General features: G+C 35.4%; 1 protein-coding gene across 2 annotated transcripts in view; it reads left to right on the top strand.

Annotated features, from left to right (window-relative positions):
* PLSCR4 (phospholipid scramblase 4) overlaps positions 1-12,644 on the top strand; it is a 45,772-nt gene that overhangs the window by 6,013 nt on the left and 27,115 nt on the right. The window lies entirely within an intron of this gene.

Genomic DNA, 12,644 nt, shown 5'->3' with positions numbered 1-12,644 from the left:
CCCGCCGCCGAGCGGCATCCTCAGGTGGTGGCAGCGGTTCCGCGCGTTCCGCGTGCGTCTGCGCAGGAGCCGCGGCGGGGCTGTAGCGCGCTCCTCTCCACCCGGGCGCGGGGCGTCGGGTGCCTCAGGGCCGGGGCCGCCCGGGCGCCCACGTCCGCGGTCGTGGCCCCGCGGGGACGGCGTGCGCTGGGGGAGGCTTGTTCTGGGTGGCCTGAAGCGCGCGGCGCGGCGGCTGCCCCGCGAGGAAGGCGCGACGCCCCGCGCAGCCCCCGCCGGCGCGTTCACGTCCCAGCCTCGCCGGTCGGGAAGGCCCCTCCTCACTTGGCTGCTCTTAATTCTGTCCCAGGCATTTCCCTCCGTGAACTCTTCACGGACGCTGCTGAGGCCGACTCGGAGGTGAAGGCGTTTGGATAACTTCTTCACGCGCTTGGGGCGTGGGAGGGTGACGGAGGAGAAGTAGTTTCTCACGTCAGTTCGGGCAAACTGGGGGATGTAATTTGCTTGGGGGAGGAGGGGGTACTTGCTTTGCTTCTATAAAATTAAATAACGTCTGCATTTCCAGAGCTGAGAGTTTGAATTTAGATCACATGTTGAAAATAGGAGTCAACAAAACAAGTAGATGAAGATACCGTGCACTGAGGTTGATTTTCCACCTTCTTGATAGAGTATTGAAGATGTAGTAGTTTCAATTGCATGGAACCATACTAGGAGTAGATAGATGACTTCCATCCATCCATCCATTGGGCATCATGCTTAATAGTGAATCTACTAGCATCGTTAAAAGACAAGATTGCCCATCATCACACTCTGTGACAGTTAACTGTGCAGCAAGTGAAATTAGACAGAAAAACAAATTAGCATTCTGATTAGAAAATAAACAAAATTATTACTTTTTACATATATGATTGCCTACCTTGAATATCCACAGGAAACAAAAATTGTTAGGAATAATGAAAGAATGAAGTGACCAAATGCATTCAGTCTTAACTTATGGATATCAATATATATTCTATACATAAACTATACAAATTTTGTGTTACTTTTAGACAAAATGTACTATTCAGTTTGGCTAAAAGTAGCACAAAATTTAAAGACCTATTTTTAAAAGTTTATATTTAGAAAAGTTATGAAACTCTCTGCCAGAAGGGAAAATGCTCATAGGGACATATATGAAAATATATTAAATGTATGTGTGAAAACATATTGTTGAAAATAGAGTAAAAATCGGCGTCTTTTCTAATATAAGAATCTGTAAATTAAATACAATCCTAACAAACTTTGTTTCTTTTTGTCTCTGAACTAATTGGCTCATATGGAAGAACAAACACTTGAGAAGAGCTGGGATGGTTTCAATTTAAAAATGTAGTAGAGTAAGAGAGCTTTGCTAGATAATAAGTACTACAAAGCTATAGTAATTAAAAGACAATGCAATAGACCTAAGACCAGACAAATCAATGTAACTGAAGAGAATGAGGCCCAAGAATAAAAGGAAAGCTGTCAAGTGGTAAAGTAAACATTTTAAATCAGGGGGTGGTGAGAAAAGGTACATTTAATAGCTTATTTATTATTTATTTGAAAAATTAATAAAGCTACAACTTCTTACTCTGAACACACGAATGTGGTCTAGATAGTTTACTACTTTAAATATAAATTTGTGAAACTTAAGAGAAACAAATCTAAATGAATATTTGTGCATTTTTCAGCATGATATAAAAATCTAGAACTCATTGAGACTACATTATTTATCTCTGCCCGCCTCCCAATCTTGTTGTTTGCATCTCGCTTTCTGCTCCCTGTCTGCTCAGGAGGCACCAGCAACCAAACTTGAGGCCTCCCATGTGGGAGAGAGGCACTCAATTGCCTGAGCCACCTCAGTTCCCTGCTTTGTGGTGTCTCTAATTGTCTTTCCTCTCTGTATTTCTTTGTTACATGGCCTTGTTGTGTCAGCTTGTCAGGCCTGTCCACTGTCTTGCTTGTCTTCTCCAGTATGTACCGGGAATTGAATCAGGGACCTCCTGTGTGGTAGACAGGAGCACAATGGCATGAGCCAAATCTGCTTCCCAGAAATGACTTTTAAAATCAGCAACCCAGTTTAAGGATAAAGAGAATCAATTTACGACAAGAGAAATGCAAATGATAAGCACAGTGAAATTCCAGGCCCACTAACTATCAGAGAAAAACAAACTAAAATAAGGTCATGTTTTGCCAATTTTACTGATCTCAAGAATTTGATAACACACAATGTTGTTGACAGCATGAGGAAGGAAATGTTATTAGAATTTATCCTGCAAAGCCTGCTTCCTAGTGTAAAAATAAAATTCTGTGTTCAAAGGTGTACACAGTAAGGTTGTTTGTAATATATAAAAATTGGAAACAATTCTATAACCATTGATTGGAATTTGGTTACATAATTTACGGTAAATCCATAAGGTGGAATAATATATAATTAAATTCTTTTGTTACCTTTAAATGTCCTAATATGGAAAAATGTTCAAAGTGCATTTTTATAAGGAAAAACAAAAAAAACAAGTTGAAATATATATATATGGATACCTTTAATATAATAATTATATATACAAGGATGTACATAAAAAGGCTATAGGAATGAAGACTGAGCATATCATTATGTATATTCAGGTGCTCTTCCATATTTTTATAAGATATGGACATTTATAAGGAAATGATGATGTTATTATAATAGAAGTAATAAAGATCCCTAGCATGTTTGTGGTCAATAATTTATACAAAAAATTCTTTCCTGGCTATATTAGTTGCCATTCACTATAGAACTTTCTTCCACAAGGCTTTCATTTTACTGCCAACTTGTTGTCTTCATTTTCTTACTTTTTGAAAGTCCCCTTTAAGCCACTTCCTTTAAAAATCCTTTCCTTTTATCTCTTTCCCTAATACTAATTGCATGATGTTTATTGTAGGCACAGAAGTGAAAGGAGTTGCCTGAGGTATTTCACAACCTGTTAACTGTTTTATAAAGGAAAATACAAGAATGTTCATTCTCCTTATATTTCACCAGCATTGAACAAAAATTTAATTTTATATTTCTCATCCTTTACTATTAAGGAAATACACTGGCCTTTAAAAAGGAAAACGTTATCCTAAAATTGGACTATGAAACATAAAACATTCAATGATAAAATTGCAATAAAAACAACTGACATTTTTTAAACTAACTTAATAAAAGTTCTAATAACCTTCACATAAAAAAATAAAAAACACTATCAAACAAAAACTTGGGCAAAGGATAGAGGTAGTTCACAGAAAAGGATATACAAATGACTTTCAAATGTATCGCAATTCCTCAAACCTGTTATAAGAAATATGCAAAATAAGATCACAAATTTTTTATCTATGAGATTGCCAATGATAAATATTTTGATAAAACACTGTTTAGGAAGGCCACTAGTTATGGTGGGGAGTACAAATCATTCATTTCTTATGGAGTGCAATTTGACAATATCGATCAAAATGAACATATTCAAAACTTTGATCTAGCAATTTTGCTTCCAGGAATATACTCCACGTACACACAAAAGTATATATAAATTGATTTCAGCATTGTTCGTAATAGAAATTTTGAAAGAATTTAAATTTCTACCAGGTGGCTGTTAAATATATTACGGTTCAGCTATTAAAAAGCACAAGGTTTATATGAACTGAAATATATTCAACATGACATTTTAAGAAGTGAAAACAACAGCTACAGGAACATTTATAGAAGAGTGCCAATTGTATTATAAGATACCCATATTAGTTTGAGTATGCTTTATAGAAGGTCTCTTGGAAGACGCACACAAAAAATCTGTTGTCAGTAGTTACCTTTGGAAATGGGAAGTGGGGATTGGGGTGAGAGGGATCCTCAGTTTTCATGATACAAGTACTTTGTTACTGATGGAATTTTTTGTTTGTGCTGTATTTGTTGGTTAATACCTATTCCTAAAATGTTTGTTGTTCTAAGTTTTCTTATCAGAAAGAATGAATTATAGATCACATGACCTCCTGTTTTATTACAGTTGTTAATACCAGAAGACTAGTCAGATAAAGACACAATAAGGCCTTATCTGGTAATCTTCCAATATTTCCTTAAATATATTATATAAACATCATGAGAACAATTGTTCTTCTGATATTTGTTATACTCCAAGTAACAAAGACATTTTCCCCCTAAAAGCTAAAATCCAAAGTCTTGATATTCTCTTCAAGCCACTTAAAATACCTTAATATATTTAACAAAATATATTTATGTACTGTGATTATCACTTTGTTCCCATTCATTCTCATGCTTTTGTTGTAAAATAAAGCCAAATAGCCAACCTCTAAGGTCCTTAACATTTGCTGAAAAGGAAATCGGCTACATTACAACCCTGTGGAAGTAAGTCATGGCATCAATAAAATAACAACTATATTTACATCAATTACAACAAGAATAATAGATTGTTTAGATTTTGCCAAAATTTTATTTGTTCATAATGAAAATCACTCTTTTTCTCTTTTTAAAAGTAGGATTGAGTTCATGCATATATAACTAAGTGAATATGTATTACATGTACGGGTCTAATAATGATTCTGTGTCTCTGAGACATCTCTACTACATATTTTATCCCATAGTAACACACTGTGATTTGTCATACATACTGGTGCAAAGCTTCTTTAATTGTTTTTTCTTCTTCAGTAGAATGGTTTTTCTAATTCCAGTGCATGTAACTGAAACCTATTTAGATGCCAGGCTGTGGAACAAGAATGACTGAATTCTCCACAATCATTGAACTTTGCTCAATTCATATTGAACCTACTCAAGTATCCAGTTCCCTGGTGACTAAGAAATCCATTTATCAACACAGTGCACCTTAGAGTCGACTTAAGACTTTGGTTTACAGTCTATAAGGAGAATTGAACGTGGAAGGGTGTGTGCAAACCTTTTACCTTGGGTGAAATCAGGGCTTTCTGATTCACTACAGGAGATTGCATCATCAGTTCTGTTTCCTTATGTATTTTATTTTCCATCTTTATACAGATTACAAAAGCAATTGTTCCTTAATTATAGAAATTCCTAAATTTTTACTTTTTTAAACTAAATATCCACTTAAAATATTTAATGATTTTTACAAGTCTATTTGTGAGCATACTTTTTAAAAGAAGGTTTCACAATCATGTCTTTACTTAGCCATTTTGCTACAGTTTAGATAGTTTCTAATTACTGCTGTTTCCTATATTCTTTCCTTGGGAATGCAGTTTTCAGTAATATATCCCTTAAAACAAATATTTCTTACAGCGTATTTAGATTGCTCTTGGAATTTGATATACAGGAAATTTACTTGGCTTGCAAATGAGTTTTGAGGGAAAATTTAGATTAAGTGTTATGTTGAGTTTACTAAGACTTGGTTCCTTTAGCAGATGGATTTTTATTTGAGTGGGGGAGGGATATTATAAAGCTGTATTTGAAGGAGGGTATATTGGAATCATCTGGGAAATGTCTCCAAACCTCATAAATATAGGAAAGGAAGTCCCCTTCACCAGTGGTTCTCAAAGTGTAATCCCTGAGCCAGCGTCATGTGCATTTCCTGGAACTTTGTTAGAAATGGATGTTTTTAGACTTTACCTCAGACATATCGAATCATACACTCTGGGGGAGAGGATCAGCAATCTGTGTTTTAACAAGCCCCCCAGGTGATTCTCATGCCAATTCAGTTTTGAGAAGCAATGCTCTAGACATTTTGATATGACCTAATGCGTCTTCAGAATACAGGCGTAGCTTGCTTTATTGTGTTTCGCTTCATTGTACTTCATAGATAATGCATCGTTTTACAAATTGAAGGTTTGTTGCAACCCTGTGTTGAGCAGGTCTATCAGTGCCGTTTTTCCAAAAGCAGGTGTTTCCTTTGTGTCTCCTTCACATTTAGGTAATTCTCACAGTATTTCAAACTTTTTCGTTATTATTATTATATCTGTTATGGTGATCTTTGATGTTGCTATTCTAATTGTTCGGGGACACCAGGAGCTCCATCCATATAAGATGTTGACCTTCATCAGTAAATGTTGTAGCCCTCTTGCACCAAACAGCCACATTGTGAATGCAGAGGAAAAGTTCTTGAAGGAAATTAAAAGTGAACACATGAATGACAAGAAAGCAAGATGGCCTTATGGCTGACATGGGGAAAGTTTAGAGGTCTGGATTGAAGATCAAACCAGGCACAGTATTCCTTAATAAACAGAGCCTAATCCAGAGCAAGGCCCTAACTCCCTTCAATTCTTTTAAGGCTGAGAGAGGTAAGGATACTGTAGAAAGAAAGTTTGAATCTAGCGGAGATTGATTCATGAGATTTAAGGAAAAAAACCAGTCTCTATAACATAAAAGTGCAAGGTGAAGCAAGTGCTGATGTAGAAGCTGTAGCAGGTTATCAGAAATGTAAGATAACTGATAAAGGTGGCTGTAGACAAAAGAGCCTTCTATTGAAAGAAGATGCCAACTAGGTCTTTCCTAGCTAGAGAAAAGTCAATGTTTGGCTTTAAAGCTTCCAAGGACAGGTGGACTCTTATTTTAGGGGCTAATGCAGCTGGTGACTTTAAGTTAAAGCCATTGCTCGCTTAACATTCTGAAAAATCCTAGGGCCCTTAAGATTTATGCTAATCGACTCTGCCTGCCTGTGCTCCATAACTGGAACAACAAAGCCTGGATGACAGCCCATCTGTTTACAGGACCATTTACCAAAATTATAAGCCACTGTTGAGACCTACCGCTCAGGAAAAAAAAGATTCCTTTCAAAATATTGCTGCTTATTGACAATGCGCTTGGTCAGCCAGGAGCTCTAATAGAGATGTGTAATGAAATGAATGTTATTTTCATACTTGCTAAGGCAACATTCATTCTGCATCCCATGGGACAAGGCCCTATTTAGATTTTCAAGACTTGTTTAAGAAATGCATTTCATAAGACTGTGGATGCCATCGATAGCAATTCCTCTGATGGATCTGGGCAATCCTTCTGGAAAGGATTCACAATTCCAGACACCGTTAAGATCATTCCTAATTACTGGTCAAAATATCAACATTAACAGGAGTTTGGAAGAAGTTGATTCCATCCCTCATGGATAAGTTTGAGGGATTCAAGACTTTAGTGTAGGAAAGAATTGCAGATGTGGTGGAAATAGCTAGTGAACTGGAATTAGAAGTGGAGCCTGAAGATGTGACTGAATTGCTACAGTCTCATGATAAATTTGATCAAATCAGGAATTGCTTCTTATGAATGAGCAAATAAAGTGGTTTCTTGAGATGAAATCTCCTCCTGGTGGTGATACTGTGAACATTGTTGAAATAACAACAAAGGATTTAGAATGTTACATCAAATTAGTTGCTAACGCAGTGGCAGGTTTTCAGGGGATTGACTCCAATTTTGAAAGAAGTTCTTCTGGGGGTAAAATGCTATCAAATAGCATCACATGCTACAGAGAAATCTTTTGTGAAAGGAAGAGTCAATTGATGGGACAAACTTCATCTTATTTTAAAAATTTGCCACAGCCATGACAGCCTCACCAGCCACCAACCTCAGTGGTAAGCAGTTATCAACATGAAGAAAAAACCCTCCATCAGTGAAAAGATGATGACACACTGAAGGCTCAGATGATTGTTAGCACTTTTTAATCAATAAAGTATTTTTAAATAACTTTCAAATTCAGAAAAAATGGAAACAACAGAAAAAGGCAGCTCAACAAGTTATGGAAGCATTACTCCTAAAAAGTTCTGTCCAGGCAGTTTTATCTCATCCAATTCCAAATACTAATTCATTTGTTCCTCAAGTGTTCAGAAAGATGCACAGATAAACAGATTAGTTAAATGACATAGTCAAGTTCTCCTTATTACTGAAAAAAATGAAGAACAGAAAAAAATACTTAATCATATTCATAGTTCATAAAACCAAACCCCATATCCTTTTTTTTACCATTAGCATTAATATAGTACCAGTTTTGCTTTTGTTACAAAAAAAAAACATTACAATGTCATTGTTAACTTACATTTTATATAAATTACATTAGTTATATTTTCCCTATGTATCACCATATTCCTAACACTTTGTAGAAGAACATTCCTGTATTTATATTATTAACTTGAATTGTCATCTACTGCCAAAATCATTGTTATACTCTGTACATTATCCTCCAGCTGTCCACCAACTAACATTAGTCTCCTAAACTACTTGTTTCAGCCACAATTACAGGCATACATCAACAGTGTTTGTTACATTCATTATGTTTACCGTCAAATCCAAACATTACCACATATTTACACTTGACTTTATTAAACATTCTATGTACATCCAGCATCATTTACCCCTTCCCATCCCAAATTCCATCTCCCTCCAACCTATACATCATAGTCCAACTCCGTAAGACTACTCATTGTATTTAGTTCATATCAGTGAAACCATACAATATTCATCCTTTCATGTCTGGCTTATTTCACTCAATATAATATACTCATGGTTCTTGTATGTTGTCATGTGCTTCCCCAATCAGTATCTTCTTAGAGCTGAATAATACTCCATTCTGTGAATATACCACGTCTTGTTTATCCAATCATCAACTGGCAGACATTTAGGTTGTTTTCATGTTTTAGCAATTCTGAATAATGCTGTTATGAACATTGATATGCAAATATATCTTTTTAATTAAGGTATATACATTGTTTTTTAGACATAATCCTATTGCACACTTAATAGACTACACTATAGTAGAAAAACAATATTTATATGTGTGATTCACTTTATTGCATTCTTTGCTTTGTTTTGGTGGTCTGGAACTGAATCTGCAGTATCTCCAAGGTATACCTGTGGTTCCAATTTTCTCTTGTACCCTTACCTCTCTTCCTTGAGAATCAACATATTTGATTGCTGACCTATGGGATATTTGTGCAAGAAGGAACTTTGGAAATCAATTAGTGTAAATTTTATTGAATGACTGGAAGAGAAAACAAAATCCCTGGATTTTAGCCAATTTGTTTACATACATTTAGCTCACATATATTCAGAGGCAGAAGTGGGATGTGAAAAAGGCCTGAGGAATAACATGAAAAGCATCCCTGTTGAAGTGGTGGTTTGGTTATTTACATGTCTGTATTGTATGCATGTTTGAAGCTCTTTTTATAAAATGCTTGCATGGCTTTTATTCAGTTTCAATGTGATAAATTGTAATTTTTACAGTGTCAAAAGAAGAATCCTAGCTATGATTGTTTTGTAATTTATTTGGTTAATTTCACTTTCTCAAATATTTTCAAAAATATTTAAATATTTAAGAAGGTAGGAAAAGGACTAAATTTGTTTAAATATTTTCATCAAATAGATAAAAGAGTTTGGGAGGTAAGCTGATGTTTAGGAAAATCCATTGTAGGAATACTGTATATCCTATCAATCATACCTTTTAGATATTTCTAATACATCAAATAACACTGAATAAAATTTAACAAATGTAAAAAGGAGGAAAAAAATGACTTTTAATGCCATACTCTGAGAATATATGTTTGCTTAAGAAGTATCTTGAGGGAAGTGGATGTGGCTCAACTGATAGAGTGTCTGTCTACCATATGGAGGGTCCAGGGTTCAATCCCCAGGGCCTCCCGACCTGTGTGGTAAGCTGGCCCATGCACAGTGCTGCAGTGTACAAGGAGTGCCCTGCCATTCAGGGGCAACCGCATAGGGGTGTCCCAAGGAGTGCACCCCACAAGGGAAGTCGCCCTATGTGAAAAAAGCGCAGCCTGCCCAGGAGTGGCGCCACACACAGAGAGCTGATACAGCAAGATGACGCAACAAATCCCAGTGCCACCAGATAACACAAGCAGACGCAGAAGAACACACAACGAATGGACACAGAGAGTAGACAATGGGGGGTGAGGGAATGGGGGGTGAGGGAAGAGAAATAAAATAAATCTTAAAAAAAAAAGTATCTTGAACAACTTGATCCAAATACCTCTTTTAAACTTGCTTATAGAAGACATTAATTTTTATTTCAGTTTGGTTATTTTTGTATTTTAATGTTAGAGGTTTAGATAATTTTAAACTATTTTTAATGGATTTTTTTTTGTATGAAAGCATCTGAAAGTTTAATTTTGTCCCGGGCTTTTAAAATAATTTCATAGAGTTTTGGAATCATTACTTTTGTAAATGCTGTATATTTCTGAATTGGAATAACTAAATGTGTACAGTAGAAAACATATTAATTCCTCTATTTAAAAACAATATTTCCCCAAGATTGAGTTCTCATGGCAGAGATGGGCCATTATCCAAGGAAGGAATAATATGTGTATTTGAACAGACAGTGACTTTATTGAAAGGGATGAGGGCAGTTTGGGGGGACCTACTACAGTTCACATTGCAATATCTTTATGATACATATGTGAAGGCCTTACTCTAGACTATGTGTGCTATGCTTTTGCAAGAAAGTTCATAGCTACACGAAAAGTTGACCCCAATTGGACTCTTAATGTTTGGTCATCACAGTAGCCGTATTTTATCAAAACACATTGTCCAGCCCTGACTGATAAACTTACTGTAGTGTAATCACAAAATTTAAGGTGGGAAGGAAATCTCTGTTAAAATTTGTAATGGTTCTCTAAATTTAGATGAACAATATAAATCAATGAGTTTGCAAACAGAGAATAAATTTGGTAAAGTAAATCTTTCACTTATCCTAAGAAATTACATTAACTGTAGTGGGAGTACAACCATTATCACATATCAATCTCAAGAAAATTGCTGTATGCATTCCTTTGATTTGGTAAGACCCTTGGAAAATATGCATACTCCTAGAGAGTTTCTAATTTCCTTTGAGAGTTTCTCTTTCACATAGAGATTATTTAGGAGATTGTTATTTCATTTCTAAGTGTTTTTGGATATTTTCTTGTTCTTCAGTTATTCCTATCTAAAATTGCCTTGTGGTGAGAAAATAAGCTTTGTATGATTTCAGATTTGTAGTTTTTAAGCTTTGTTTTATGACAAAGAATACTGTCTATCTGGGTGAAGTTTCCATTTATTGAAAAGAATGGGTATTCTGATATTGTCAGTGGAATGTTCTGTAAATGTAAGTGTTGGTTGATGATAAAGGTCAATTCTTCAATATTCTTGCTAATTATCTCTCATGGTTCTTTGGATTACTGTGAAAGTATTAAAGACTCCAACTGTAATTGTGTACTTGTCTGTTTCTCCCATCTGTTCTGTTTTTATTTTATCTATTTTGACAATGTGTTGTTAGGCGCTGTCACATTTAAGATTGTTATGTCTTCTTTGATAATTGACTCTTATTTTTAAGTGGTATCTCTCCTTAATTTTCTTTGCCCTAAAGTGTTGTCCTGGAATAGTAGTATAACTGCTTCACCCTTTTTGTAAACAACTTTGTATATATATAATTTTAAAAATTTACCCATTTAATAGTTTTTTAGTATATTCATCAAGTTGTGTGACCATTAAAACAATCTGGATTTAGAAAAATGCCATGATTCCAGAAAGAAATGCCATACGCATTAGTGGTCATGCTCCATGCCAGTCGCCCTGTTCCAGCCCCTCGCAACCACTGATTTGCTTTGTGCACTATAGATTTGACTATGTGGGATAGTTCGCATAAATGGAATCATGCAAAGTTGTTGGTTTGTGAATGGCTTCTTTCACTTAGAATAATGTTTTCAAGGTTCATCCAGGTTATAATACATATCAGTACTTCATTCTTTTTATTATTGAATAATACTCCATTGTATGAATACATCACATTTTTATCCATTCATCAGTTCATGTGGTTATACTTTTTAGCTATTATGAATAATGCTGTGGGTGGTTTACACTTTTTTAGCTATTGTGAGTAATGCTGTTTTGAACATGTTTTTGCGTGGACATGTTTTCTCTTCTCTTGGTTATATACCTAGGAGTAGAAGCGCTGTGTCATATGGTAACTATATGGTTAATTATTTGAAAAACTGCTAGTCAGTTTTCCAAAGTACTGTATCATTTTAAGTTCCCACTAGCACTGAATGAGCATTTAAGCAGCTCCACATCTTAGCTTACATTCGCTATTGTCTATCTTTTCTGATTATAGCCATGCTAGTAGTTGTGAAGAATATCTCATTGCACTTTGCATTTGCATTTCTTTAATGATTTTTTTAAATGTGCTTATTGACTACTCATTCCTATACCTTCTTTGGAAAAATGTCTATTCAAATCATTTGGCCATTTCTTATTTGGGGTATTTGTCTTTATTATTGAGTTGTGTTTTTATATGTGCTGGATAGAAGCACTTTGTCAGATATGGTTTGCAAATATTTTTTCCCATTCTTTGGATTTTCTTTTCACTTTCTTGATGGTGTATTTTAAAGCACAAACATTTTAAATTTGATGAATTCCCCTTTCTTTTGTTGGTTATGCTGTGGTGTCATCTCTGTGAAACCATTGCCTAATCCAAGGTATTAAATGTTTTCTTCTAGGAATTTTTTAGTTTTTCCTTTTACACTTATATGTCTGACCCATTTTGAATTATTTTGTTGGGTAAGGTAGGAGTCCAAATACATTCTTTTGTACGTAGGTATAGATAGAAATGTCCAGCCATTTGTTTAAACCACTATTCCGTCCCCATTGAATAGTCTTGGCACCCTCTTTG

The sequence above is a fragment of the Dasypus novemcinctus genome, chromosome 4, assembly GCF_030445035.2.
Source record: "Dasypus novemcinctus isolate mDasNov1 chromosome 4, mDasNov1.1.hap2, whole genome shotgun sequence".
In the NCBI taxonomy this organism is placed as follows: Eukaryota; Metazoa; Chordata; class Mammalia; order Cingulata; family Dasypodidae; genus Dasypus; species Dasypus novemcinctus.
Note: the sequence above shows the minus strand (reverse complement) of the source record. Positions and strands in the feature narration are given on the sequence as shown.